The sequence below is a fragment of the Garra rufa genome, unplaced genomic scaffold (genome assembly GCF_049309525.1).
Source record: "Garra rufa unplaced genomic scaffold, GarRuf1.0 hap1_unplaced_003, whole genome shotgun sequence".
Classification (NCBI taxonomy): domain Eukaryota; kingdom Metazoa; phylum Chordata; class Actinopteri; order Cypriniformes; family Cyprinidae; genus Garra; species Garra rufa.
Genome location: NW_027394278.1, coordinates 1,797,116 through 1,820,858, shown reverse-complemented (window position 1 = coordinate 1,820,858; position 23,743 = coordinate 1,797,116). Strand labels below are relative to the sequence as shown.

At 37.6% G+C, this 23,743-nt stretch overlaps 14 non-coding genes and 2 pseudogenes across 14 annotated transcripts; all 16 read left to right on the top strand.

Annotated features, from left to right (window-relative positions):
• Window positions 1-1,381: 1,381 nt before the first annotated feature.
• On the top strand, window positions 1,382-1,500 carry LOC141310087 (5S ribosomal RNA). The gene has a single exon (XR_012347634.1). It is a non-coding gene; the product is annotated as a 5S ribosomal RNA (ribosomal RNA).
• A 1,368-nt stretch (window positions 1,501-2,868) lies between these two features.
• LOC141310384 (5S ribosomal RNA) lies at window positions 2,869-2,987 on the top strand. The gene has a single exon (XR_012347928.1). It is a non-coding gene; the product is annotated as a 5S ribosomal RNA (ribosomal RNA).
• Window positions 2,988-9,402: 6,415 nt separating this feature from the next.
• Window positions 9,403-9,521, top strand: LOC141310086 (5S ribosomal RNA). The gene has a single exon (XR_012347632.1). It is a non-coding gene; the product is annotated as a 5S ribosomal RNA (ribosomal RNA).
• A 1,370-nt stretch (window positions 9,522-10,891) lies between these two features.
• Window positions 10,892-11,010, top strand: LOC141310084 (5S ribosomal RNA). The gene has a single exon (XR_012347630.1). It is a non-coding gene; the product is annotated as a 5S ribosomal RNA (ribosomal RNA).
• Window positions 11,011-12,378: 1,368 nt separating this feature from the next.
• Window positions 12,379-12,497, top strand: LOC141310083 (5S ribosomal RNA). The gene has a single exon (XR_012347629.1). It is a non-coding gene; the product is annotated as a 5S ribosomal RNA (ribosomal RNA).
• Window positions 12,498-13,219: 722 nt separating this feature from the next.
• LOC141310082 (5S ribosomal RNA) lies at window positions 13,220-13,338 on the top strand. The gene has a single exon (XR_012347628.1). It is a non-coding gene; the product is annotated as a 5S ribosomal RNA (ribosomal RNA).
• Window positions 13,339-15,355: 2,017 nt separating this feature from the next.
• Window positions 15,356-15,474, top strand: LOC141310080 (5S ribosomal RNA). The gene has a single exon (XR_012347627.1). It is a non-coding gene; the product is annotated as a 5S ribosomal RNA (ribosomal RNA).
• Window positions 15,475-16,204: 730 nt separating this feature from the next.
• LOC141310079 (5S ribosomal RNA) lies at window positions 16,205-16,323 on the top strand. The gene has a single exon (XR_012347626.1). It is a non-coding gene; the product is annotated as a 5S ribosomal RNA (ribosomal RNA).
• A 723-nt stretch (window positions 16,324-17,046) lies between these two features.
• LOC141310465 (5S ribosomal RNA) lies at window positions 17,047-17,155 on the top strand (annotated as a pseudogene).
• Window positions 17,156-17,239: 84 nt separating this feature from the next.
• Window positions 17,240-17,358, top strand: LOC141310078 (5S ribosomal RNA). Its single transcript, XR_012347625.1, has one exon. It is a non-coding gene; the product is annotated as a 5S ribosomal RNA (ribosomal RNA).
• A 1,370-nt stretch (window positions 17,359-18,728) lies between these two features.
• LOC141310077 (5S ribosomal RNA) lies at window positions 18,729-18,847 on the top strand. Its single transcript, XR_012347624.1, has one exon. It is a non-coding gene; the product is annotated as a 5S ribosomal RNA (ribosomal RNA).
• A 723-nt stretch (window positions 18,848-19,570) lies between these two features.
• Window positions 19,571-19,679, top strand: LOC141310464 (5S ribosomal RNA; annotated as a pseudogene).
• An 84-nt stretch (window positions 19,680-19,763) lies between these two features.
• Window positions 19,764-19,882, top strand: LOC141310076 (5S ribosomal RNA). Its single transcript, XR_012347623.1, has one exon. It is a non-coding gene; the product is annotated as a 5S ribosomal RNA (ribosomal RNA).
• A 2,017-nt stretch (window positions 19,883-21,899) lies between these two features.
• Window positions 21,900-22,018, top strand: LOC141310075 (5S ribosomal RNA). The gene has a single exon (XR_012347621.1). It is a non-coding gene; the product is annotated as a 5S ribosomal RNA (ribosomal RNA).
• A 730-nt stretch (window positions 22,019-22,748) lies between these two features.
• LOC141310074 (5S ribosomal RNA) lies at window positions 22,749-22,867 on the top strand. Its single transcript, XR_012347620.1, has one exon. It is a non-coding gene; the product is annotated as a 5S ribosomal RNA (ribosomal RNA).
• A 724-nt stretch (window positions 22,868-23,591) lies between these two features.
• Window positions 23,592-23,710, top strand: LOC141309878 (5S ribosomal RNA). The gene has a single exon (XR_012347426.1). It is a non-coding gene; the product is annotated as a 5S ribosomal RNA (ribosomal RNA).
• The last annotated feature ends 33 nt before the right edge of the window (window positions 23,711-23,743 follow it).

Sequence of the window (23,743 nt, the reverse complement as noted above, 5' to 3'; positions counted from 1 at the left end):
AAGCTTTTGCCTTTTCTTCACTATTTATATAATATGCTGGCTTTTAGAAAGACGTGTTTTACCGCTCTATTTATTACAATCATTTAAATGTATTATAGAGTGTTAAGTGTTTTACTTGTTTTTTTAGGCCATTTTATTGCTCTTAACATTTTAAGTGTGTGTGTGTCTTAAATAAATGGATGGTTGGCCTGCCATGTGACTAGACACATGACAGGAAGCAGGAAGTACAACTGTATAAGAGAGCAGCATGACAAACAAAGGACAGTCACCAAACTGTTGGATTAAGGAGTTTGCTAATTTTAGAGCTCACCTTTCCATTCACCACCTGCAAACTTTGGATTACACTTTCTGTGGATTGTATATACAATGGTGGACACTCACATTGGACTTATCAACACACTGGGATTCTTGGACTGTTTTTAGGGTATGGACAAATGAACTGTATTCTTTTAACAGCATTTACCTAGTTTTATCGTGTTGTTTTAAAGTCTTTTATGTGAACCTTGTATATAAACCAAATCTATTTAAACCAATCTTCTTTTATGTCTCATTCTTTTAACCACTAGTCATCTCTCACAGTTAAATCTGACCCCATTTTAATCTTGTAACTCTGGATGGGAGACCGCCTGGGAATACCAGGTGCTGTAAGCTTTTGCCTTTTCTTCACTATTTATATAATATGCTGGCTTTTAGAAAGACGTGTTTTACCGCTCTATTTATTACAATCATTTAAATGTATTATAGAGTGTTAAGTGTTTTACATGTTTTTTTAGGCCATTTTATTGCTCTTAACATTTTAAGTGTGTGTGTGTCTTAAATAAATGGATGGTTGGCCTGCCATGTGACTAGACACATGACAGGAAGCAGGAAGTACAACTGTATAAGAGAGCAGCATGACAAACAAAGGACAGTCACCAAACTGTTGGATTAAGGAGTTTGCTAATTTTAGAGCTCACCTTTCCATTCACCACCTGCAAACTTTGGATTACACTTTCTGTGGATTGTATATACAATGGTGGACACTCACATTGGACTTATCAACACACTAGGATTCTTGGACTGTTTTTAGGGTATGGACAAATGAACTGTATTCTTTTAACAGCATTTACCTAGTTTTATCGTGTTGTTTTAAAGTCTTTTATGTTAACCTTGTATATAAACCAAATCTATTTAAACCAATCTTCTTTTATGTCTCATTCTTTTAACCACTACTCATCTCTCACAGTTAAATCTGACCCCATTTTAATCTTGTAACTCTGGATGGGAGACCGCCTGGGAATACCAGGTGCTGTAAGCTTTTGCCTTTTCTTCACTATTTATATAATATGCTGGCTTTTACGGAGGCTGATCTTTAAATAGCCCACTTTTTGGAGCAGCCCTCGCTTACGGCCATACTGCGCTGAGACCGCCCGATCTCGTCTGATCTCGGAAGCAAAGCAGCGTCGGGCCTGGTTAGTACTTGGATGGGAGACCGCCTGGGAATACCAGGTGCTGTAAGCTTTTGCCTTTTCTTCACTATTTATATAATATGCTGGCTTTTAGAAAGACGTGTTTTACCGCTCTATTTATTACAATCATTTAAATGTATTATAGAGTGTTAAGTGTTTTACATGTTTTTTAGGCCATTTTATTACTCTTAACATTTTAAGTGTGTGTGTGTCTTTAATAAATGGATGGTTGGCCTGCCATGTGACTAGACACATGACAGGAAGCAGGAAGTACAACTGTATAAGAGAGCAGCATGACAAAAAAAGTCACCAAACTGTTGGATTAAGGAGTTGCTAATTTTAGAGCTCACCTTTCCATTCACCACCTGCAAACTTTGGATTACACTTTCTGTGGATTGTATATACAATGGTGGACACTCACATTGGACTTATCAACACACTGGGATTCTTGGACTGTTTTTAGGGTATGGACAAATGAACTGTATTCTTTTAACAGCATTTACCTAGTTTTATCGTGTTGTTTTAAAGTCTTTTATGTGAACCTTGTATATAAACCAAATCTATTTAAACCAATCTTCTTTTATGTCTCATTCTTTTAACCACTAGTCATCTCTCACAGTTAAATCTGACCCCATTTTAATCTTGTAACTCTGGAAGGGAGACCGCCTGGGAATACCAGGTGCTGTAAGCTTTTGCCTTTTCTTCACTATTTATATAATATGCTGGCTTTTAGAAAGACGTGTTTTACCGCTCTATTTATTACAATCATTTAAATGTATTATAGAGTGTTAAGTGTTTTACATGTTTTTTTAGGCCATTTTATTGCTCTTAACATTTTAAGTGTGTGTGTGTCTTAAATAAATGGATGGTTGGCCTGCCATGTGACTAGACACATGACAGGAAGCAGGAAGTACAACTGTATAAGAGAGCAGCATGACAAACAAAGGACAGTCACCAAACTGTTGGATTAAGGAGTTTGCTAATTTTAGAGCTCACCTTTCCATTCACCACCTGCAAACTTTGGATTACACTTTCTGTGGATTGTATATACAATGGTGGACACTCACATTGGACTTATCAACACACTAGGATTCTTGGACTGTTTTTAGGGTATGGACAAATGAACTGTATTCTTTTAACAGCATTTACCTAGTTTTATCGTGTTGTTTTAAAGTCTTTTATGTTAACCTTGTATATAAACCAAATCTATTTAAACCAATCTTCTTTTATGTCTCATTCTTTTAACCACTACTCATCTCTCACAGTTAAATCTGACCCCATTTTAATCTTGTAACTCTGGATGGGAGACCGCCTGGGAATACCAGGTGCTGTAAGCTTTTGCCTTTTCTTCACTATTTATATAATATGCTGGCTTTTACGGAGGCTGATCTTTAAATAGCCCACTTTTTGGAGCGCCCTCGCTTACGGCCATACTGCGCTGAGACCGCCCGATCTCGTCTGATCTCGGAAGCAATGCAGCGTCGGGCCTGGTTAGTACTTGGATGGGAGACCGCCTGGGAATACCAGGTGCTGTAAGCTTTTGCCTTTTCTTCACTATTTATATAATATGCTGGCTTTTAGAAAGACTTGTTTTACCGCTCTATTTATTACAATCATTTAAATGTATTATAGAGTGTTAAGTGTTTTACATGTTTTTTAGGCCATTTTATTACTCTTAACATTTTAAGTGTGTGTGTGTCTTTAATAAATGGATGGTTGGCCTGCCATGTGACTAGACACATGACAGGAAGCAGGAAGTACAACTGTATAAGAGAGCAGCATGACAAAAAAAGTCACCAAACTGTTGGATTAAGGAGTTGCTAATTTTAGAGCTCACCTTTCCATTCACCACCTGCAAACTTTGGATTACACTTTCTGTGGATTGTATATACAATGGTGGACACTCACATTGGACTTATCAACACACTGGGATTCTTGGACTGTTTTTAGGGTATGGACAAATGAACTGTATTCTTTTAACAGCATTTACCTAGTTTTATCGTGTTGTTTTAAAGTCTTTTATGTGAACCTTGTATAAAAACCAAATCTATTTAAACCAATCTTCTTTTATGTCTCATTCTTTTAACCACTAGTCATCTCTCACAGTTAATTCTGACCCCATTTTAATGTTGTAACTCTGGATGGGAGACCGCCTGGGAATACCAGGTGCTGTAAACTTTTGCCTTTTCTTCACTATTTATATAATATGATGGCTTTTACGGAGGCTGATCTATAAATAACCCACTTTTTGGAGCAGTCCTCGCTTACGGCCATACCACCCTGAGCGCCCCCTTGTGGAATTCAGGAAGTGAGTGAGTCAGTGAAGAGCACAGGTGGAGACTGATTGTTTGGAAGAGCTGGGAATCTGTGATTACTGGAAAACAACTTCAAACAAGCAAGGAATTTTCTTTTGACAAAGTTATTTAATCCCCAAGCAGCTTTTGCTGTTTGGGGATAAATACTTATAGTTCTGAGAAGGTGGGAGATGCAGATGGAGAACATGGAGAAGGAAAGAGGATTGGACAAGAGGAATGTGAGAGAGAAGGAGGACGAAGGTGAACAAAGTAGGAGGAATTATGAGAAGAGGCTAACCGTATTTGTGGTGATAGAAGGTGAAGACAGAATTACCATGAAGGAAATGTTGAAGAAAGTAAGAGAGGAGTGTGGAGTGGTGATCGGATGCAGATATAAAACACCACGAGAATATGAGCTGACAATGGAGGAGGAGAGAGGAAAGGAGAAAATATTGGATGGACTGAAAATAAAAAACAGTAGAATCATGGCGAAAGAAATAAGTAGCAATGAGATGGTGGTTTCATTCCTGGGCCTGCCTACCTATATCCTGGATGAAGAGATATTGCGAAAGCTGATGGAATGGGGAGTGACTGCGGCTTCAAGTATCAAAAGGAGAATGTGGCCAGGAACTGACATCGCGGACGGAACAAGATTTCTGAAAGTCAAATTCACGGACACTGTCAAATCATTGCCGTATTCTACAAAGTTTGAGACAGTGGGGGGAGTGGAGCACTTCCGAGTAATACATGACAGACAGGTAAAAGTGTGTCGTTTGTGCATTCAACCGGGGCATGTAGTGAGAGACTGTCCGAGCTTTAAGTGCTTTAGGTGTAGCAAACAAGGACATTATGTACGAGAATGCAATGAAGGCATCTGTAATATGTGCAAGATGAGAACTGGTTTATGTGTGTGTGAAACCCCGGGGGAGATGGAAGAAGGGGAAAGAGAAGAGGAGCTGTCGGATCTGTATGAGGTGGATGAGGAGGAGGAAGAATCAGTGGCTGTGGAGGAGATGGGGAGGGACACCTGGAGCAGAAAAGATGAAACGGTAGATCACAGAGTAACTGGGAGGGAGATCGTTCAAGAGAAGGTGGCCTCAGGGCAGTTTCAGAGGAAGGAGAAAGAAGAAAAGAAAGGTGGGAAATTAGAGCTGCATAAAGAGACAAGTTCAGAGGCTGGATATATGAAAACTTCGAAGGGACTGAGATCTGACGAAGGAGAAGCAGAGACAACTGAAAGTGGTCATGAAACGCAAGAAGGAGGTAATGCCAAAAATCAAGGTACGAAACTCCAGGAGCTGAGGAGAATGAAGGAGAAGCTCGACGGAGAAGGAGGAGAGAATGTGGTGTTAGAGACTTCTGGAACAAATGTAGGGGAGGAAATGGACACATGTGAGGAGAGGAACACGCAGAGGAAAAGAAAGATGAAAGGAACAGAAGAGCACAGTGGGAAAAAGTAAGATTTTGGTTTTATTTAAATGAACCATAGATTTCTTTTAATTGCAATATACGCTATGTGGGGCATAATGGACATTGCTTGCTTAAATGGGAATGGATTAAGAGAAATAAATAAGGTTAAGAAGGTGATTGGATTAATGAAAGCAGATATTATTTGTTTACAAGAGACGCATTGGTCAGAGGATATTATGGAAAACATAAAAAAACTATGGGAAGAGGATATTATTGTTAATCATGGCAATCAAAGAGCATGTGGTGTGGCGATTTTGATAAAAAGGGAAAGAGTGAACTGTGTAAAGCAAATATATAAAGATGATAAAGGAAGATTGTTAGTTATAGAATTTATGTTTTGTAATGTATTGTATAGGTTGATAAATATCTATGCACCTAATGTGGAAACTGAAAGAAAGGAAGTTTTTAAAGAAATGAAACCATTATGTAAAGGGAAATGTATAGTGGTTGGAGATTTCAATGTGTGGTGCACAAGATTAGATGCTTCAAGCTGTGCGAATTTCAAATCGGATGTGTCTAGGAAATATTTAAACGAGTGGATGCAAAGCGATGATATGGTTGACGTTTGGAGAGAAGAAAACCCATATAAGAGGGAGTTCTCTAGAAGGCAAATGGTAATGGGAAGTTTAAAACAAAGTAGGATAGATTTATGTTTAATTAAAAGGGAAATATTAAATTATGTTAAAAGTATGAAATACAGTTTTTTAGGGATAAGCGATCATGCTTCTATGAAAGTAAAGATAGGTACAGATATGGGAGAAAGAGGAGGGGGAGGGTGGTGTTTGAATTCATCTATATTATTGGAAGAGGCTTACAAGGAAAATATCAGGAAATGTATAAGTTATGAAATGGAAAATCTATTGTTTGATGAAAATGTTTGTGAGTGGTGGGAAAGAATGAAAGAAAAAATTAAAAAAAGAAGTATTAGGTACTCAAAACAAAGGGATTTTATGAGAAAAAGTAAACTAGAGGCAATGAAAAAGGCAATGGAGAAAGAGGCAGAAAAAATAGATAGCAATCCTGAGTACGGGAAAGATAGTTTTTGTCAGATAAAAGAAGAAATAGATGAATATGAAAGAGAAAAAAGTGAGGGTGCAAAAGTAAGGAGTAGAGCACAGTATGTGGTGGAAGGAGAAAGAAGCACAAAGTTCTTTCTGAATTTAGAGAAAAGAAAGCAGAAGAGAAATCATATTATGGAACTGGAAAATGAAAAAGGTGTAAAGGTAACTGATTATGTGGAAATAATAGGAGTAGTAGAAGCGTTTTATGAGAGATTGTTTAAGAAAGAAGGTGTAAAACAAGAGTGTGTAGATGAGGTTCTAGAAACGTTAAGTGCTAAGTTAAAAGAGGGTGAAAAAAATATGTGTGATAGAGAAATAAGTATTGAAGAAATAAAAGAAGCAATAAGACAAACAAAACCAAATAAAAGTCCAGGATCGGATGGGTTAACTCATGAGTTTTATAAGACATTCATAGAGATTTTAGCGCCTATTTTATGGAAGTTATATAAAAGTATGGAAGAGAGAGGGGAGGTGCCACAAACAATGGGTTTAGGAGTAATCACTATCTTGTATAAAAATAAAGGCAGTCGGCTTAAGTTGGAAAATTACAGGCCGTTGAGTCTTTTAAATACAGATTATAAAATACTGACAAAAGTATTAGCTAACAGAATAAAAGAGGTAGTGGGAAGTATAGTATCTCCAAGTCAAGCGTATAGCATACCGGGTAGGGATATCACAGATACAGTATGCACAATAAGAGATGTAGTGGATAGGATGGGAAAGGATGGGGAAGGGGGGCTGATTTTATGTATGGATCTAAATAAGGCTTTTGACAGGGTAGAGCACAGTTTTATAGAACAAGTAATGAGAAGATTTGGTTTTGGGGAGAGGATTTTGAGATGGATAAATCTAGTATATAGTAATTCAAAAAGTTGTGTGAAGATTAATGGAGTTTTAACAGATTCCTTTCCTTTGGAGAGGTCGGTCAGGCAGGGATGTCCACTGTCGGCGTTGTTGTATTCAATAACAGCTGAACCGTTGGCAACACTGGTAAAAAGAGATAAGGAAATAAGAGGAATCCAAGTTCCATATGGGGGAATAAGCATAATTCATCAGTATGCAGATGATACAACATTTACAGTTAAGGATATAGCAAGTATAAATAGGATAATGAAACATATGGAAACATACGGGAAAGCATCAGGTGCAAAAATAAATATTGATAAGTCAGAAATAATGGGAGTAGGTGGTGTAGATATAGAAGGACAAGGTATCCCTTTTAAAATAACAAAGGAATATATGAAGATTTTGGGAGTGAATATAGGAGTAAATGTAAAAGAGGCGAGAGATGTCACATGGACTGGGTTTTTAAATAAAATTAAACAAGTTTTACAGTTTTGGCGATTAAGAGATTTAAGATTAAGAGGTAGGGTAGTAGTAGTTAACTCGCTATTGCTTACTAAATGTAATTATGTGATGGGAGTAATTGACTTACCTGATTGGGTGTTGAATGCAGTAAGGGAGGTTGTGAACATATTTTTGTGGGGAGGGAAAGGAGTGAAAATATCAACCAAAACATTAATAGCAGATTACAAGGAGGGTGGATTGAAGCTGATAGACTTAGATGTAAAAAGAAAGGCTATAAGAGTGAAAACAATAAAGAAGTATGTATGCGATAAAGCGGATTATGGATGGAAAGGTTATATGAGGGATTATTTGGATAAATGTGGTGAATGTGGGGAAGAAGGGATATTTATGGCCTTAAAGAAGCCAATGTTTGAAAATATACCTATATTTTATCAAGAAGTTTTTAGTGCATGGGCTGAATTTTTAGTAGATGTGGGATATGAGTGTGAAAATATAAATCAAATACACAAGCAGCCAATATTTTTGAATCCAAAGATACGGTTGAAAGGGAAAATGTTATATAATAGATTGTACATGAAAGCGGGAGTAAGACAAGTAAAGGATGTGGCTTATGAATATGTGAAAGGTTTTTTACCAAATAGAGCCATTTATGATTATGTGGTGGTATGGGATGATGAAATTGAAAAATCAAAGGTGGACTCTGTATGTGAAAATATTAAAACAAGTTTGCCCAGAAGTTGGGTAGAAATGATTGAGAGAGACACCGCTAAACCAGGGAATTGGGGAATGCCAGAAATGTTTATTGTCAAAGATGGTGAAAAGAAATATTTGACTGATGTAACTACAAAAATGATGTATAAAATATTTGTGAAAAGGGAAGTCAAATTGCCTGCATCGGAAGCTGTGTGGCCAAAACTGTTTCCAGGATTTAATGTAAAGACAATATGGAAGAACTTAAGTGTGAAGTATAATGGATTGGATTGTGAAAATTTGGATTTTAAATTGAGACATAATAGAATATATACGAAGGTGGTAATTCATCAAATTAATAAAAACGTGAATAGAGAATGTGATGTATGTAAGACTGATCCAGAAACTCTGATGCATGTATTTTTTGAATGTAAAGGGCTTGAAGTGTTTCATGAAAAATTGAAAAAATTGATCAAGGATGATTGGAGAAAGGATGTAATAGGAAATGAATGGAAAAAATTATTTTTATTTGGTGAAAGTACAAACCATAAGGACATGAAAGTTAACTTGTGTAATTTTATTTTAAGTCATGCAAGGTATTCGATATGGGCGAGGAGGAATTTAGCATATTTTGAAGAGAAAACAGTTGATGTTATTGAGATGTTCAAGACTGTGTTGAGAAAGACTCTTCATCTAATGTGGAAATATCTGAGCAAAGATGTTTTTGAAAACACTTTCATTAATGGATGTAGACTTATATGTGTGGATGACAAAGGAGGGTTGAGTTTTAACTTTTAATGATGGAGTGTTTGTAATGGAATAGAGTGATTGACGGGCCTTGTATTTAAGTCATATTTTGAAGGCTGTGATACTCTGTTGTGGTCTGAATTGTATTGAATTATTTTTGATATTTTGATAATAAAAAAAAAAAAAAAAAAAAAAAAAAAAAAAAAAAAAAGAGTGCGCCCGATCTCGGAAGCAAAGCAGCGTCGGGCCTGGTTAGTACTTGGATGGGAGACCCCCTGGGAATACCAGGTGCTGTAAGCTTTTGCCTTTTCTTCACTATTTATATAATAAGATGGCTTTTACGGAGGCTGATCTATAAATAGCCCACTTTTTGGAGCAGTACTCGCTTACGGCCATACTGCGCTGAGACCGCCCGATCTCGTCTGATCTCGGAAGCAAAGCAGCGTCGGGCCTGGTTAGTACTTGGATGGGAGACCGCCTGGGAATACCAGGTGCTGTAAGCTTTTGCCTTTTCTTCACTATTTATATAATATGCTGGCTTTTAGAAAGACGTGTTTTACCGCTCTATTTATTACAATCATTTAAATGTATTATAGAGTGTTAAGTGTTTTACATGTTTTTTAGGCCATTTTATTACTCTTAACATTTTAAGTGTGTGTGTGTGTCTTTAATAAATGGATGGTTGGCCTGCCATGTGACTAGACACATGACAGGAAGCAGGAAGTACAACTGTATAAGAGAGCAGCATGACAAAAAAAGTCACCAAACTGTTGGATTAAGGAGTTGCTAATTTTAGAGCTCACCTTTCCATTCACCACCTGCAAACTTTGGATTACACTTTCTGTGGATTGTATATACAATGGTGGACACTCACATTGGACTTATCAACACACTGGGATTCTTGGACTGTTTTTAGGGTATGGACAAATGAACTGTATTCTTTTAACAGCATTTACCTAGTTTTATCGTGTTGTTTTAAAGTCTTTTATGTGAACCTTGTATATAAACCAAATCTATTTAAACCAATCTTCTTTTATGTCTCATTCTTTTAACCACTAGTCATCTCTCACAGTTAAATCTGACCCCATTTTAATCTTGTAACTCTGGATGGGAGACCGCCTGGGAATACCAGGTGCTGTAAGCTTTTGCCTTTTCTTCACTATTTATATAATATGCTGGCTTTTAGAAAGACGTGTTTTACCGCTCTATTTATTACAATCATTTAAATGTATTATAGAGTGTTAAGTGTTTTACATGTTTTTTTAGGCCATTTTATTGCTCTTAACATTTTAAGTGTGTGTGTGTCTTAAATAAATGGATGGTTGGCCTGCCATGTGACTAGACACATGACAGGAAGCAGGAAGTACAACTGTATAAGAGAGCAGCATGACAAACAAAGGACAGTCACCAAACTGTTGGATTAAGGAGTTTGCTAATTTTAGAGCTCACCTTTCCATTCACCACCTGCAAACTTTGGATTACACTTTCTGTGGATTGTATATACAATGGTGGACACTCACATTGGACTTATCAACACACTAGGATTCTTGGACTGTTTTTAGGGTATGGACAAATGAACTGTATTCTTTTAACAGCATTTACCTAGTTTTATCGTGTTGTTTTAAAGTCTTTTATGTTAACCTTGTATATAAACCAAATCTATTTAAACCAATCTTCTTTTATGTCTCATTCTTTTAACCACTACTCATCTCTCACAGTTAAATCTGACCCCATTTTAATCTTGTAACTCTGGATGGGAGACCGCCTGGGAATACCAGGTGCTGTAAGCTTTTGCCTTTTCTTCACTATTTATATAATATGCTGGCTTTTACGGAGGCTGATCTTTAAATAGCCCACTTTTTGGAGCGCCCTCGCTTACGGCCATACTGCGCTGAGACCGCCCGATCTCGTCTGATCTCGGAAGCAAAGCAGCGTCGGGCCTGGTTAGTACTTGGATGGGAGACCGCCTGGGAATACCAGGTGCTGTAAGCTTTTGCCTTTTCTTCACTATTTATATAATATGCTGGCTTTTAGAAAGACTTGTTTTACCGCTCTATTTATTACAATCATTTAAATGTATTATAGAGTGTTAAGTGTTTTACATGTTTTTTAGGCCATTTTATTACTCTTAACATTTTAAGTGTGTGTGTGTCTTTAATAAATGGATGGTTGGCCTGCCATGTGACTAGACACATGACAGGAAGCAGGAAGTACAACTGTATAAGAGAGCAGCATGACAAAAAAAGTCACCAAACTGTTGGATTAAGGAGTTGCTAATTTTAGAGCTCACCTTTCCATTCACCACCTGCAAACTTTGGATTACACTTTCTGTGGATTGTATATACAATGGTGGACACTCACATTGGACTTATCAACACACTGGGATTCTTGGACTGTTTTTAGGGTATGGACAAATGAACTGTATTCTTTTAACAGCATTTACCTAGTTTTATCGTGTTGTTTTAAAGTCTTTTATGTGAACCTTGTATATAAACCAAATCTATTTAAACCAATCTTCTTTTATGTCTCATTCTTTTAACCACTAGTCATCTCTCACAGTTAAATCTGACCCCATTTTAATCTTGTAACTCTGGATGGGAGACCGCCTGTGAATACCAGGTGCTGTAAGCTTTTGCCTTTTCTTCACTATTTATATAATATGCTGGCTTTTAGAAAGACGTGTTTTACCGCTCTATTTATTACAATCATTTAAATGTATTATAGAGTGTTAAGTGTTTTACATGTTTTTTTAGGCCATTTTATTGCTCTTAACATTTTAAGTGTGTGTGTGTCTTAAATAAATGGATGGTTGGCCTGCCATGTGACTAGACACATGACAGGAAGCAGGAAGTACAACTGTATAAGAGAGCAGCATGACAAACAAAGGACAGTCACCAAACTGTTGGATTAAGGAGTTTGCTAATTTTAGAGCTCACCTTTCCATTCACCACCTGCAAACTTTGGATTACACTTTCTGTGGATTGTATATACAATGGTGGACACTCACATTGGACTTATCAACACACTAGGATTCTTGGACTGTTTTTAGGGTATGGACAAATGAACTGTATTCTTTTAACAGCATTTACCTAGTTTTATCGTGTTGTTTTAAAGTCTTTTATGTTAACCTTGTATATAAACCAAATCTATTTAAACCAATCTTCTTTTATGTCTCATTCTTTTAACCACTACTCATCTCTCACAGTTAAATCTGACCCCATTTTAATCTTGTAACTCTGGATGGGAGACCGCCTGGGAATACCAGGTGCTGTAAGCTTTTGCCTTTTCTTCACTATTTATATAATATGCTGGCTTTTACGGAGGCTGATCTTTAAATAGCCCACTTTTTGGAGCGCCCTCGCTTACGGCCATACTGCGCTGAGACCGCCCGATCTCGTCTGATCTCGGAAGCAAAGCAGCGTCGGGCCTGGTTAGTACTTGGATGGGAGACCGCCTGGGAATACCAGGTGCTGTAAGCTTTTGCCTTTTCTTCACTATTTATATAATATGCTGGCTTTTAGAAAGACTTGTTTTATCGCTCTATTTATTACAATCATTTAAATGTATTATAGAGTGTTAAGTGTTTTACATGTTTTTTAGGCCATTTTATTACTCTTAACATTTTAAGTGTGTGTGTGTCTTTAATAAATGGATGGTTGGCCTGCCATGTGACTAGACACATGACAGGAAGCAGGAAGTACAACTGTATAAGAGAGCAGCATGACAAAAAAGTCACCAAACTGTTGGATTAAGGAGTTGCTAATTTTAGAGCTCACCTTTCCATTCACCACCTGCAAACTTTGGATTACACTTTCTGTGGATTGTATATACAATGGTGGACACTCACATTGGACTTATCAACACACTGGGATTCTTGGACTGTTTTTAGGGTATGGACAAATGAACTGTATTCTTTTAACAGCATTTACCTAGTTTTATCGTGTTGTTTTAAAGTCTTTTATGTGAACCTTGTATAAAAACCAAATCTATTTAAACCAATCTTCTTTTATGTCTCATTCTTTTAACCACTAGTCATCTCTCACAGTTAATTCTGACCCCATTTTAATGTTGTAACTCTGGATGGGAGACCGCCTGGGAATACCAGGTGCTGTAAACTTTTGCCTTTTCTTCACTATTTATATAATATGATGGCTTTTACGGAGGCTGATCTATAAATAACCCACTTTTTGGAGCAGTACTCGCTTACGGCCATACTGCGCTGAGACCGCCCGATCTCGTCTGATCTCGGAAGCAAAGCAGCGTCGGGCCTGGTTAGTACTTGGATGGGAGACCGCCTGGGAATACCAGGTGCTGTAAGCTTTTGCCTTTTCTTCACTATTTATATAATATGCTGGCTTTTAGAAAGACGTGTTTTACCGCTCTATTTATTACAATCATTTAAATGTATTATAGAGTGTTAAGTGTTTTACATGTTTTTTAGACCATTTTATTACTCTTAACATTTTAAGTGTGTGTGTGTGTCTTTAATAAATGGATGGTTGGCCTGCCATGTGACTAGACACATGACAGGAAGCAGGAAGTACAACTGTATAAGAGAGCAGCATGACAAAAAAAGTCACCAAACTGTTGGATTAAGGAGTTGCTAATTTTAGAGCTCACCTTTCCATTCACCACCTGCAAACTTTGGATTACACTTTCTGTGGATTGTATATACAATGGTGGACACTCACATTGGACTTATCAACACACTGGGATTCTTGGACTGTTTTTAGGGTATGGACAAATGAACTGTATTCTTTTAACAGCATTTACCTAGTTTTATCGTGTTGTTTTAAAGTCTTTTATGTGAACCTTGTATATAAACCAAATCTATTTAAACCAATCTTCTTTTATGTCTCATTCTTTTAACCACTAGTCATCTCTCACAGTTAAATCTGACCCCATTTTAATCTTGTAACTCTGGATGGGAGACCGCCTGGGAATACCAGGTGCTGTAAGCTTTTGCCTTTTCTTCACTATTTATATAATATGCTGGCTTTTAGAAAGACGTGTTTTACCGCTCTATTTATTACAATCATTTAAATGTATTATAGAGTGTTAAGTGTTTTACTTGTTTTTTTAGGCCATTTTATTGCTCTTAACATTTTAAGTGTGTGTGTGTCTTAAATAAATGGATGGTTGGCCTGCCATGTGACTAGACACATGACAGGAAGCAGGAAGTACAACTGTATAAGAGAGCAGCATGACAAACAAAGGACAGTCACCAAACTGTTGGATTAAGGAGTTTGCTAATTTTAGAGCTCACCTTTCCATTCACCACCTGCAAACTTTGGATTACACTTTCTGTGGATTGTATATACAATGGTGGACACTCACATTGGACTTATCAACACACTGGGATTCTTGGACTGTTTTTAGGGTATGGACAAATGAACTGTATTCTTTTAACAGCATTTACCTAGTTTTATCGTGTTGTTTTAAAGTCTTTTATGTGAACCTTGTATATAAACCAAATCTATTTAAACCAATCTTCTTTTATGTCTCATTCTTTTAACCACTAGTCATCTCTCACAGTTAAATCTGACCCCATTTTAATCTTGTAACTCTGGATGGGAGACCGCCTGGGAATACCAGGTGCTGTAAGCTTTTGCCTTTTCTTCACTATTTATATAATATGCTGGCTTTTAGAAAGACGTGTTTTACCGCTCTATTTATTACAATCATTTAAATGTATTATAGAGTGTTAAGTGTTTTACATGTTTTTTTAGGCCATTTTATTGCTCTTAACATTTTAAGTGTGTGTGTGTCTTAAATAAATGGATGGTTGGCCTGCCATGTGACTAGACACATGACAGGAAGCAGGAAGTACAACTGTATAAGAGAGCAGCATGACAAACAAAGGACAGTCACCAAACTGTTGGATTAAGGAGTTTGCTAATTTTAGAGCTCACCTTTCCATTCACCACCTGCAAACTTTGGATTACACTTTTTGTGGATTGTATATACAATGGTGGACACTCACATTTGACTTATCAACACACTAGGATTCTTGGACTGTTTTTAGGGTATGGACAAATGAACTGTATTCTTTTAACAGCATTTACCTAGTTTTATCGTGTTGTTTTAAAGTCTTTTATGTTAACCTTGTATATAAACCAAATCTATTTAAACCAATCTTCTTTTATGTCTCATTCTTTTAACCACTACTCATCTCTCACAGTTAAATCTGACCCCATTTTAATCTTGTAACTCTGGATGGGAGACCGCCTGGGAATACCAGGTGCTGTAAGCTTTTGCCTTTTCTTCACTATTTATATAATATGCTGGCTTTTACGGAGGCTGATCTTTAAATAGCCCACTTTTTGGAGCAGCCCTCGCTTACGGCCATACTGCGCTGAGACCGCCCGATCTCGTCTGATCTCGGAAGCAAAGCAGCGTCGGGCCTGGTTAGTACTTGGATGGGAGACCGCCTGGGAATACCAGGTGCTGTAAGCTTTTGCCTTTTCTTCACTATTTATATAATATGCTGGCTTTTAGAAAGACGTGTTTTACCGCTCTATTTATTACAATCATTTAAATGTATTATAGAGTGTTAAGTGTTTTACATGTTTTTTTAGGCCATTTTATTGCTCTTAACATTTTAAGTGTGTGTGTGTCTTAAATAAATGGATGGTTGGCCTGCCATGTGACTAGACACATGACAGGAAGCAGGAAGTACAACTGTATAAGAGAGCAGCATGACAAACAAAGGACAGTCACCAAACTGTTGGACTAAGGAGTTTGCTAATTTTAGAGCTCACCTTTCCATTCACCACCTGCAAACTTTGGATTACACTTTCTGTGGATTGTATATACAATGGTGGACACTCACATTGGACTTATCAACACACTAGGATTCTTGGACTGTTTTTAGGGTATGGACAAATGAACTGTATTCTTTTAACAGCATTTACCTAGTTTTATCGTGTTGTTTTAAAGTCTTTTATGTTAACCTTGTATATAAACCAAATCTATTTAAACCAATCTTCTTTTATGTCTCATTCTTTTAACCACTACTCATCTCTCACAGTTAAATCTGACCCCATTTTAATCTTGTAACTCTGGATGGGAGACCGCCTGGGAATACCAGGTGCTGTAAGCTTTTGCCTTTTCTTCACTATTTATATAATATGCTGGCTTTTACGGAGGCTGATCTTTAAATAGCCCACTTTTTGGAGCAGCCCTCGCTTACGGCCATACTGCGCTGAGACCGCCCGATCTCGTCTGATCTCGGAAGCAAAGCAGCGTCGGGCCTGGTTAGTACTTGGATGGGAGACCGCCTGGGAATACCAGGTGCTGTAAGCTTTTGCCTTTTCTTCACTATTTATATAATATGCTGGCTTTTAGAAAGACGTGTTTTACCGCTCTATTTATTACAATCATTTAAATGTATTATAGAGTGTTAAGTGTTTTACATGTTTTTTAGGCCATTTTATTACTCTTAACATTTTAAGTGTGTGTGTGTCTTTAATAAATGGATGGTTGGCCTGCCATGTGACTAGACACATGACAGGAAGCAGGAAGTACAACTGTATAAGAGAGCAGCATGACAAAAAAAGTCACCAAACTGTTGGATTAAGGAGTTGCTAATTTTAGAGCTCACCTTTCCATTCACCACCTGCAAACTTTGGATTACACTTTCTGTGGATTGTATATACAATGGTGGACACTCACATTGGACTTATCAACACACTGGGATTCTTGGACTGTTTTTAGGGTATGGACAAATGAACTGTATTCTTTTAACAGCATTTACCTAGTTTTATCGTGTTGTTTTAAAGTCTTTTATGTGAACCTTGTATAAAAACCAAATCTATTTAAACCAATCTTCTTTTATGTCTCATTCTTTTAACCACTAGTCATCTCTCACAGTTAATTCTGACCCCATTTTAATGTTGTAACTCTGGATGGGAGACCGCCTGGGAATACCAGGTGCTGTAAACTTTTGCCTTTTCTTCACTATTTATATAATATGATGGCTTTTACGGAGGCTGATCTATAAATAACCCACTTTTTGGAGCAGTCCTCGCTTACGGCCATACTGCGCTGAGTGCGCCCGATCTCGGAAGCAAAGCAGCGTCGGGCCTGGTTAGTACTTGGATGGGAGACCCCCTGGGAATACCAGGTGCTGTAAGCTTTTGCCTTTTCTTCACTATTTATATAATAAGATGGCTTTTACGGAGGCTGATCTATAAATAGCCCACTTTTTGGAGCAGTACTCGCTTACGGCCATACTGCGCTGAGACCGCCCGATCTCGTCTGATCTCGGAAGCAAAGCAGCGTCGGGCCTGGTTAGTACTTGGATGGGAGACCGCCTGGGAATACCAGGTGCTGTAAGCTTTTGCCTTTTCTTCACTATTTATATAATATGCTGGCTTTTAGAAAGACGTGTTTTACCGCTCTATTTATTACAATCATTTAAATGTATTATAGAGTGTTAAGTGTTTTACATGTTTTTTAGGCCATTTTATTACTCTTAACATTTTAAGTGTGTGTGTGTGTCTTTAATAAATGGATGGTTGGCCTGCCATGTGACTAGACACATGACAGGAAGCAGGAAGTACAACTGTATAAGAGAGCAGCATGACAAAAAAAGTCACCAAACTGTTGGATTAAGGAGTTGCTAATTTTAGAGCTCACCTTTCCATTCACCACCTGCAAACTTTGGATTACACTTTCTGTGGATTGTATATACAATGGTGGACACTCACATTGGACTTATCAACACACTGGGATTCTTGGACTGTTTTTAGGGTATGGACAAATGAACTGTATTCTTTTAACAGCATTTACCTAGTTTTATCGTGTTGTTTTAAAGTCTTTTATGTGAACCTTGTATATAAACCAAATCTATTTAAACCAATCTTCTTTTATGTCTCATTCTTTTAACCACTAGTCATCTCTCACAGTTAAATCTGACCCCATTTTAATCTTGTAACTCTGGATGGGAGACCGCCTGGGAATACCAGGTGCTGTAAGCTTTTGCCTTTTCTTCACTATTTATATAATATGCTGGCTTTTAGAAAGACGTGTTTTACCGCTCTATTTATTACAATCATTTAAATGTATTATAGAGTGTTAAGTGTTTTACATGTTTTTTTAGGCCATTTTATTGCTCTTAACATTTTAAGTGTGTGTGTGTCTTAAATAAATGGATGGTTGGCCTGCCATGTGACTAGACACATGACAGGAAGCAGGAAGTACAACTGTATAAGAGAGCAGCATGACAAACAAAGGACAGTCACCAAACTGTTGGATTAAGGAGTTTGCTAATTTTAGAGCTCACCTTTCCATTCACCACCTGCAAACTTTGGATTACACTTTCTGTGGATTGTATATACAATGGTGGACACTCACATTGGACTTATCAACACACTAGGATTCTTGGACTGTTTTTAGGGTATGGACAAATGAACTGTATTCTTTTAACAGCATTTACCTAGTTTTATCGTGTTGTTTTAAAGTCTTTTATGTTAACCTTGTATATAAACCAAATCTATTTAAACCAATCTTCTTTTATGTCTCATTCTTTTAACCACTACTCATCTCTCACAGTTAAATCTGACCCCATTTTAATCTTGTAACTCTGGATGGGAGACCGCCTGGGAATACCAGGTGCTGTAAGCTTTTGCCTTTTCTTCACTATTTATATAATATGCTGGCTTTTACGGAGGCTGATCTTTAAATAGCCCACTTTTTGGAGCGCCCTCGCTTACGGCCATACTGCGCTGAGACCGCCCGATCTCGTCTGATCTCGGAAGCAAAGCAGCGTCGGGCCTGGTTAGTACTTGGATGGGAGACCGCCTGGGAATACCAGGTGCTGTAAGCTTTTGCCTTTTCTTCACTATTTATATAATATGCTGGCTTTTAGAAAGACTTGTTTTACCGCTCTATTTATTACAATCATTTAAATGTATTATAGAGTGTTAAGTGTTTTACATGTTTTTTAGGCCATTTTATTACTCTTAACATTTTAAGTGTGTGTGTGTCTTTAATAAATGGATGGTTGGCCTGCCATGTGACTAGACACATGACAGGAAGCAGGAAGTACAACTGTATAAGAGAGCAGCATGACAAAAAAAGTCACCAAACTGTTGGATTAAGGAGTTGCTAATTTTAGAGCTCACCTTTCCATTCACCACCTGCAAACTTTGGATTACACTTTCTGTGGATTGTATATACAATGGTGGACACTCACATTGGACTTATCAACACACTGGGATTCTTGGACTGTTTTTAGGGTATGGACAAATGAACTGTATTCTTTTAACAGCATTTACCTAGTTTTATCGTGTTGTTTTAAAGTCTTTTATGTGAACCTTGTATAAAAACCAAATCTATTTAAACCAATCTTCTTTTATGTCTCATTCTTTTAACCACTAGTCATCTCTCACAGTTAATTCTGACCCCATTTTAATGTTGTAACTCTGGATGGGAGACCGCCTGGGAATACCAGGTGCTGTAAACTTTTGCCTTTTCTTCACTATTTATATAATATGATGGCTTTTACGGAGGCTGATCTATAAATAACCCACTTTTTGGAGCAGTCCTCGCTTACGGCCATACTGCGCTGAGTGCGCCCGATCTCGGAAGCAAAGCAGCGTCGGGCCTGGTTAGTACTTGGATGGGAGACCCCCTGGGAATACCAGGTGCTGTAAGCTTTTGCCTTTTCTTCACTATTTATATAATAAGATGGCTTTTACGGAGGCTGATCTATAAATAGCCCACTTTTTGGAGCAGTACTCGCTTACGGCCATACTGCGCTGAGACCGCCCGATCTCGTCTGATCTCGGAAGCAAAGCAGCGTCGGGCCTGGTTAGTACTTGGATGGGAGACCGCCTGGGAATACCAGGTGCTGTAAGCTTTTGCCTTTTCTTCACTATTTATATAATATGCTGGCTTTTAGAAAGACGTGTTTTACCGCTCTATTTATTACAATCATTTAAATGTATTATAGAGTGTTAAGTGTTTTACATGTTTTTTAGGCCATTTTATTACTCTTAACATTTTAAGTGTGTGTGTGTGTCTTTAATAAATGGATGGTTGGCCTGCCATGTGACTAGACACATGACAGGAAGCAGGAAGTACAACTGTATAAGAGAGCAGCATGACAAAAAAAGTCACCAAACTGTTGGATTAAGGAGTTGCTAATTTTAGAGCTCACCTTTCCATTCACCACCTGCAAACTTTGGATTACACTTTCTGTGGATTGTATATACAATGGTGGACACTCACATTGGACTTATCAACACACTGGGATTCTTGGACTGTTTTTAGGGTATGGACAAATGAACTGTATTCTTTTAACAGCATTTACCTAGTTTTATCGTGTTGTTTTAAAGTCTTTTATGTGAACCTTGTATATAAACCAAATCTATTTAAACCAATCTTCTTTTATGTCTCATTCTTTTAACCACTAGTCATCTCTCACAGTTAAATCTGACCCCATTTTAATCTTGTAACTCTGGATGGGAGACCGCCTGGGAATACCAGGTGCTGTAAGCTTTTGCCTTTTCTTCACTATTTATATAATATGCTGGCTTTTAGAAAGACGTGTTTTACCGCTCTATTTATTACAATCATTTAAATGTATTATAGAGTGTTAAGTGTTTTACTTGTTTTTTTAGGCCATTTTATTGCTCTTAACATTTTAAGTGTGTGTGTGTCTTAAATAAATGGATGGTTGGCCTGCCATGTGACTAGACACATGACAGGAAGCAGGAAGTACAACTGTATAAGAGAGCAGCATGACAAACAAAGGACAGTCACCAAACTGTTGGATTAAGGAGTTTGCTAATTTTAGAGCTCACCTTTCCATTCACCACCTGCAAACTTTGGATTACACTTTCTGTGGATTGTATATACAATGGTGGACACTCACATTGGACTTATCAACACACTGGGATTCTTGGACTGTTTTTAGGGTATGGACAAATGAACTGTATTCTTTTAACAGCATTTACCTAGTTTTATCGTGTTGTTTTAAAGTCTTTTATGTGAACCTTGTATATAAACCAAATCTATTTAAACCAATCTTCTTTTATGTCTCATTCTTTTAACCACTAGTCATCTCTCACAGTTAAATCTGACCCCATTTTAATCTTGTAACTCTGGATGGGAGACCGCCTGGGAATACCAGGTGCTGTAAGCTTTTGCCTTTTCTTCACTATTTATATAATATGCTGGCTTTTAGAAAGACGTGTTTTACCGCTCTATTTATTACAATCATTTAAATGTATTATAGAGTGTTAAGTGTTTTACATGTTTTTTTAGGCCATTTTATTGCTCTTAACATTTTAAGTGTGTGTGTGTCTTAAATAAATGGATGGTTGGCCTGCCATGTGACTAGACACATGACAGGAAGCAGGAAGTACAACTGTATAAGAGAGCAGCATGACAAACAAAGGACAGTCACCAAACTGTTGGATTAAGGAGTTTGCTAATTTTAGAGCTCACCTTTCCATTCACCACCTGCAAACTTTGGATTACACTTTTTGTGGATTGTATATACAATGGTGGACACTCACATTTGACTTATCAACACACTAGGATTCTTGGACTGTTTTTAGGGTATGGACAAATGAACTGTATTCTTTTAACAGCATTTACCTAGTTTTATCGTGTTGTTTTAAAGTCTTTTATGTTAACCTTGTATATAAACCAAATCTATTTAAACCAATCTTCTTTTATGTCTCATTCTTTTAACCACTACTCATCTCTCACAGTTAAATCTGACCCCATTTTAATCTTGTAACTCTGGATGGGAGACCGCCTGGGAATACCAGGTGCTGTAAGCTTTTGCCTTTTCTTCACTATTTATATAATATGCTGGCTTTTACGGAGGCTGATCTTTAAATAGCCCACTTTTTGGAGCAGCCCTCGCTTACGGCCATACTGCGCTGAGACCGCCCGATCTCGTCTGATCTCGGAAGCAAAGCAGCGTCGGGCCTGGTTAGTACTTGGATGGGAGACCGCCTGGGAATACCAGGTGCTGTAAGCTTTTGCCTTTTCTTCACTATTTATATAATATGCTGGCTTTTAGAAAGACGTGTTTTACCGCTCTATTTATTACAATCATTTAAATGTATTATAGAGTGTTAAGTGTTTTACATGTTTTTTTAGGCCATTTTATTGCTCTTAACATTTTAAGTGTGTGTGTGTCTTAAATAAATGGATGGTTGGCCTGCCATGTGACTAGACACATGACAGGAAGCAGGAAGTACAACTGTATAAGAGAGCAGCATGACAAACAAAGGACAGTCACCAAACTGTTGGACTAAGGAGTTTGCTAATTTTAGAGCTCACCTTTCCATTCACCACCTGCAAACTTTGGATTACACTTTCTGTGGATTGTATATACAATGGTGGACACTCACATTGGACTTATCAACACACTAGGATTCTTGGACTGTTTTTAGGGTATGGACAAATGAACTGTATTCTTTTAACAGCATTTACCTAGTTTTATCGTGTTGTTTTAAAGTCTTTTATGTTAACCTTGTATATAAACCAAATCTATTTAAACCAATCTTCTTTTATGTCTCATTCTTTTAACCACTACTCATCTCTCACAGTTAAATCTGACCCCATTTTAATCTTGTAACTCTGGATGGGAGACCGCCTGGGAATACCAGGTGCTGTAAGCTTTTGCCTTTTCTTCACTATTTATATAATATGCTGGCTTTTACGGAGGCTGATCTTTAAATAGCCCACTTTTTGGAGCAGCCCTCGCTTACGGCCATACTGCGCTGAGACCGCCCGATCTCGTCTGATCTCGGAAGCAAAGCAGCGTCGGGCCTGGTTAGTACTTGGATGGGAGACCGCCTGGGAATACCAGGTGCTGTAAGCTTTTGCCTTTTCTTCACTATTTATATAATATGCTGGCTTTTAGAAAGACGTGTTTTACCGCTCTATTTATTACAATCATTTAAATGTATTATAGAGTGTTAAGTGTTTTACATGTTTTTTAGGCCATTTTATTACTCTTAACATTTTAAGTGTGTGTGTGTCTTTAATAAATGGATGGTTGGCCTGCCATGTGACTAGACACATGACAGGAAGCAGGAAGTACAACTGTATAAGAGAGCAGCATGACAAAAAAAGTCACCAAACTGTTGGATTAAGGAGTTGCTAATTTTAGAGCTCACCTTTCCATTCACCACCTGCAAACTTTGGATTACACTTTCTGTGGATTGTATATACAATGGTGGACACTCACATTGGACTTATCAACACACTGGGATTCTTGGACTGTTTTTAGGGTATGGACAAATGAACTGTATTCTTTTAACAGCATTTACCTAGTTTTATCGTGTTGTTTTAAAGTCTTTTTATGTGAACCTTGTATATAAACCAAATCTATTTAAACCAATCTTCTTTTATGTCTCATTCTTTTAACCACTAGTCATCTCTCACAGTTAAATCTGACCCCATTTTAATCTTGTAACTCTGGATGGGAGACCGCCTGGGAATACCAGGTGCTGTAAGCTTTTGCCTTTTCTTCACTATTTATATAATATGATGGCTTTTACGGAGGCTGATCTATAAATAGCCCACTTTTTGGAGCAGTACTCGCTTACGGCCATACTGCGCTGAGAGCGCCCGATCTCGTCTGATCTCGGAAGCAAAGCAGCGTCGGGCCTGGTTAGTACTTAGATGGGAGACCGCCTGGGAATACCAGGTGCTGTAAGCTTTTGCCTTTTCTTCACTATTTATATAATATGCT